Consider the following 5998-nt stretch of genomic DNA (forward strand, 5'->3'; position numbering starts at 1 on the left):
AGAGGAAGAAATAACATAAAAATATTATATAATATTTGTATATAGAGATGTGATATTGACACGTAGGTAATAAAGGTCACTTCAATAGCTTGCTTTTGTGAAGAGCAGGATGTTTGTATGTATAAATATATTAATAAACCATTGGAATGGTCCAAAAGACTGGGGACGAGTCTAACTGTGGATCGAGTGTCACTGCCTTAGATGGACGAAAGATAAGTCTGCCAGCGCCACAGGCAGAAAATGCAATGTAAAAAGTCATGGGCATTCTGGGCTTGTGGTAACGAGAGGGTTAAATTTCTATTCTCTCAGTGCATCCTATAGAATCATGTAATGTGTAATCTATGAACGGCTATCCTGCAATGTCAGAGAAGCCATCATTTATCTGCGTTATCTTTTCACGTGTGTAGTTCAACTCATTTTCAGTTTCTTTATGGATGTAGTGGTAGCATTTTGAAACTTGCTTGGTTCCTGAAATACCCCCTGTGTCTAAAAAAAAGAAATTATGAAAAATAAAGCATTTTTGGATGTAAAAAATACATAAGGATGTAAAAACAATTGCTTGTTATGCAGTGCTGAACACATTACGATATTATAACTATTATATGTAGATGTTGCTGCGAATTGGACACTCCACTTTCTGTTTTGCTACCAATTTGAATATCATGTTCCAGCACCTAGGTAATGTTTAATTGCTACCAGAAGTATTTTGGAAAAGAGTTTGGAATAAAGCTGTAAGGTATTTGATATTTAATAAATAAATATGTTTGAAGTAACATATACTAATGAAATTGTCAAGTTCTTCATACCATTTTTGGGAGTAGTGATTATTTTGAGGGTTTATACAATGTGTTAATTTATTAATAGGAGCTTTTGTTAACACCATGCATTTATTATTAATATAAACTCCAAGGCCTAAAAATAATTATTAATGATTAAAAGAGCTCATTTTATAGATGTTTTGATCATTTCGTATATTTTTGATGTGTATTATAAGAGAGATTAAATCTGTTTGGAAAAAGCACTTTTGTTCCTTAACTGGTTAAATTAAGATATTCTTTTTTAATTATCAACCTTGAGAGAGAGAGAAGAATCTATTGATCGACCAACAAAATTCTTTGATGACCTTTTTATGTAGTGATATGCCAGAAGTAATTTTATTGGACCTTTTCAAAAAGTTGTCCTCAAATGTATGAAAATGAAACGTGGATAGAAAGTTCTGATCTTACGTGAAGAAAAAAATTATGATGAAATTTCATCCACATGCTTCTGTGGCTTACTTATATGTATAAAGTGTAGAAATGTTTTATTCGTTGACCAGAGCTCTTATTTTATTCATGTATTCTTTTGCTTGATTTATCCATTGCTTTAACGTTCCCATGTATTCTATTAATTTATGTCTGTTGTAAAGCAAATCTATATTGTGTATAAACTGAAATACTGTTTTATTTAATGCATGGCTTTATTATGCGTTACATACAGAGAACATTAGCAGCTTTTTTCTCTTAAGGCCATCGTCACGGTGTTGTGGAGAGAAGTGGCCAAATGGTAGATTTTATGAGTATTTTGATTGTTTTAATCTTTTACCATCACTATAGATTGCTGTAGTTAAAGACAAAACTATTACATCGAAACACACTTTTGACAAACTCATTCAAAACAACAACCAAATAAATAGACATAAAACATGTTGGCTTTGGAATTTCCTTATCTGTTTAAAAAACAAATGTATAAATCTGGAATGTAAAGTGTATCGTCTCTTGTGTGAACCCATTTGTTATTACACTAGGAATAGTTAAAGGTAACATTTAACATTTCAGTTTTAAATGAGAAAATATTGGTAAAAAATTTGTTTTGGCTTTCATGATAACCGAGAAGAAAAAAAATAATTAAAGAAGATATTTATCTAAAAAAAGAAAAATTTGAATTATACTAATTTGTTTCAATCAAAGCAAACTTTTCAAAGATATTTGCTCACAACAATGATTTTGAAGTAGATTGATGCATGACTGGTACCTTTAATGATTTTCTGTTGTCAATTTGAGAGGTAAACATGTGTTCATAGTTTTCAAGGATTTATAAAAGGCACTACCGTTCTGTAATGCCATCAAGATTCAGAATTACAGGCCTGATTTAGGGGAGCTGTGATTTTTTGGGGAGTAATACTTGAATATATTTGAGCCTTTATGTGCTTGTTATTCCTATAATTTCAGGGGTTTGTTTATTTGCTTCTATATATTTAACAGAATCCTATGCCCCACTGAGAGTCCAATGCTTGTATGCTGTATTGTTTATATGTGTTATAATCCATATAGGTGTATACTAATTTAATTTCTAAAACTGTCGTCATATATTGGAGAAACACTCTGCAAAACACCCCTTTTGGATGATGTATAATGGCAAATTATTTTAAAATTGCAACTCATTTATTGAAGAATGCTTGGACTAATCTGAGGGTTCATAAAATGTTAAACTTTGCAATTTAAACATAGAAATGCACAGCAAATATAGAAATGTGTGTATTGTTTTTTATTCATTGTTCTGTATTTTGCAGGGTTAGAGGGAAGGCAGACAGAGGGGGAGGGGAATAGAGAGATATATATATAAAGAGAGAGAGAGAGAGAGAGAGGGTGGATGAAGAAAGAGATAGGGATGGACAAAAGTATAGACATACATGTAGGCCCTGTAACCACTAAGGAAGAGAGAGAGAGAGAGAGAGAGAGAGAAGTAATTTGACTTGAATACACATGTGTACGAACAACCAACGAGGAGGAAAATATGTATAAAGAGTGATGATGTGGTAGAGAGAGCGAGAGAGAGAGCGCGCGACAAGAGTAGACTCAAATACAAACCAGAAAGGAAAAAAGGCAAGAAAGAGCATGGAAAAAAGAGAAACTTAAGGTAGGTGGAGAGTAGAGAAAGAGAGAGGGAGGAAGAGCTATTGGAAAAAAGGGGGGGGGGGGGGGGCGAGGACGGTAGGGTGGTAGTGAGCACTATTTTTTTTCTTTTTTGCCCCCGGAAATTTGAAAATCGCGCCTGCCGTTATTTCGCTCAACCCCCCCCCCCCCCCCCCTTGAGCAAAAAAAAAAAGGGGGTGGGGAGGGTAAATGAGCACATTTTTTTCCTTCTTTTTTGCCCCCAGAAATTTGAAAAACGCACCGGCTGTTCTTTCGCTCAACCCCCCCCCCCCCCCTTGAGCAATAAAAAAGGTAAGGGGAGGGTAAGTGAGCACATTTTTCATTTTTTTCCTTCTTTTTTGCTCCCGGAAATTTGAAAAACGCACCGGCCGTTATTTCGCTCAACACCCTCCCTGCTCCCCCCCCCCCCCTTGAGCACTTTTCTTTTCTTTTTTTAGGCCGGGGGGGGGGGGGGGGAGTCAAGGCCTACTTTGGCTTACAGAAGACAAAGAGCAGACCAGAGCTCGGCCTCCCTGGATCCGCGCTTGGAGCCAGTGGCTAGTTGGATGAAGTTTGAGGGATTTACTCTGTCAAATCCTCTAAGGATTTTTAATATCTGTATCTGGTCTGCTCTTTGTCTTCTGTAAGCCAAAGTAGGTAGTTTAGTTCTCTAAGTCTGTCTGGGTCCCGGCCCCCCATCTCAGTGTTATTTAGGGTGCGCATATGCGTGTTCCCTCCTTTTGAAAACACCCCCTAAGTCCGGTGTGTAAAGTCAATTTTGTGTATGTACGAGCCGGACTTTGGTGCTTGAAAAGTACCCCTTTACCGGACATTTTGGTAACACGCATGCGGTCATTGGGGGGTGGGGGGGGGGGGGGGGGCAGTGGCGGATTCAGCCGGCGGGAAGAGGGGGGGGGGGGGGGCCCAATCTGTGCGAAAAATTTAGTTGCGACTCAACCACCGGTGAATAAGCGGGGGGGGGGGGGGGTAGGAGGCACTTTTTTTGTCCAATTTTTCAGGAAATATTGTACGCCGACTCAGCCAGCCGGTAAATAAGCAGGGGTAAGGGGGTGGGTAAGACCACTTTTTTTTAGTTTTTTGGCCTTCTTCGTGAGAATTTTTTGTTTAATACTTGAAGAAAAAAAAACTTTTTTGCTGTTGTTGATCCGTCAGCCCCCCCCCCCCCCCCGCGGATCCGCGCCTGCAGAGGATCCAGCCGGCGACAGGGGGGGGGGGGAGGGGGGCAAGCCAAATCTTAATACAAAATTTAGCGTCGACTCGCTTTAGCTCGTGTCCATATGCATAATTGCGCGTATTGTTGCGCTGTTCCTCGCACATCGCTCGCAGCAGCAAAAAACCCTTGCGATTGCCGCTCGCTACGCTGCGAGTCTAGCTCGTACGCCGTTTGCTTTAGCTCGCAGTCGCTGGTTGCAGCACGCTTTAGCTCGCTATCACTGCGATTAGTTGCCTTTGCGCTGCGTATCGGCAGTCAACATTTGAAGAATATACAACTACTGAACAAGAAGATGCCGAAAGCCAAAGCAAAAAAAAAGGGGGGGGGGGGTAAACACGAGGAGACGAACGTGGCGAAGAAGCCACGGAAAGACCTAGTCAACTTCTCAAGTGACCAAGAGAAGGAGCTTGCCTATTGGTAAGAATGTCGAAAGCATTCTCCACCAATCTCGTTGCCCGGGACAGCCGGTAGTTGTAAATTCTCTCTGGTCTAGCCATAGCCCTCCTTGCGTACGGCTTCATTAGCCATGTCGTCATGGCGAAGGTCTCGTCGGCCACAAAAAGGTAGGGGTGTCTTCATCATCGTTGGACATTGGCTCTGGCAGAGGCACTCCAAGGGTTTCAGATTCAAGACGTTGTTTTAGTTCACACGAGTTGAAGAGCTGTGCACCCGACATCTATCCACACAAATGTGTACTTGGCGTCGACCAGGGCCATGAGTACAATTGAGTAGAAACCCTTGTATTTGTAAAATATTGACCCACTATCCTCAGGGCACTTGATTGCAACATGCTTGCCGTTCAAAGCACCAAGGTTTGGGGTTTGGTCTTCGAAGCCCTGTGCGACTGCTTTTCATTCCTGTGGGCTGGTTGGTCACCTCACCAGCTTATCACCGTATTCCTCAATAATGTCACACAAAATGACTAGTATTTTTACATATGCCGCAGCCCGAACGAGCTGGTACTGTAGCGCGAGCCGACACGCATTAGAACGAACATCAGAAGAGCTAGAGCGAGCGAACACGCGACGAGACCACCTGGTGCGAGCGGCTAACGAGCAGCAGACGAGCATCAAACGAGCTACATACGCAACATGGCGAGCAAACTGCGTACTGAATCGTACTGCTATGAGCAACAGCGAGCTATAGCGTGGCCATAGGCAACCGTAGGCAGTCTTTGTACGAGCGGCATACGAGCTACCTACGAGCTAGATACGCAATAGTGTGACTGCTACCTTCAAATTTGCTGCGTATTGCTGGGCACGGCTGCCTATTGATATACCCCGCAGAGCGCAGCAATACGCAGCAACATGCGCAAAGGTGTGACTGAGGCATAAAATACATTTGTATATACACATTCTCATTATTTATAAATAATAACAATTCATACTTCATTATTTATAAGTAATTACAATTCACATTTCCATTATTTATAAATAATGACAAAGTACGTTTCATTATTTATATATAGGCCTAATTGCCATTATTTATAAATAATTACAAACCACATCTTCATTATTTATATATAATGACAAAATACATAATTATTATTTATATATAATTGCAATTATTTATAAATAATTACAATTCTAAATTTCATTATTTATAAATTATATGTTAAATAATGATTATATAACATATAATTTGTCTATATAATTGTTTTACAAACGGCGCCTCATACAAAGATCTTACATGACTTACATCTGCTTCCAGATTGAGGTCTTGGTGAAAGATAGAGCTTATCTGGTCACGATTTTCCTTCTTTCTAACTTAGGCATCCTGACTCTGAGATTCAGGAATACCATATACGATACTATTGTTCTTCCTTCTCTCTTTCCACGAGTTAATCTAGTTTAACTGCTATAAGTTTTTC

The 5998-nt window shown here is 39.7% G+C and overlaps 1 protein-coding gene across 11 annotated transcripts in view; it reads left to right on the forward strand.

Annotated features, from left to right (window-relative positions):
* LOC579520 (actin-binding LIM protein 1) overlaps positions 1–2507 on the forward strand; it is a 53171-nt gene extending 50664 nt beyond the window's left edge. For all 11 annotated transcript variants that reach the window (XM_030985806.1, XM_030985808.1, XM_030985807.1 and 8 more), the window contains one exon: positions 1–2507. This exon is cut by the window's left edge and continues 781 nt beyond it. The gene's annotated coding sequence lies outside the window, so the exon portion shown is untranslated.
* The last annotated feature ends 3491 nt before the right edge of the window (positions 2508–5998 follow it).

Source organism: Strongylocentrotus purpuratus, unplaced genomic scaffold, assembly GCF_000002235.5.
Source record: "Strongylocentrotus purpuratus isolate Spur 01 unplaced genomic scaffold, Spur_5.0 spur5_scaffold_15, whole genome shotgun sequence".
NCBI classification, from domain to species: Eukaryota; Metazoa; Echinodermata; class Echinoidea; order Camarodonta; family Strongylocentrotidae; genus Strongylocentrotus; species Strongylocentrotus purpuratus.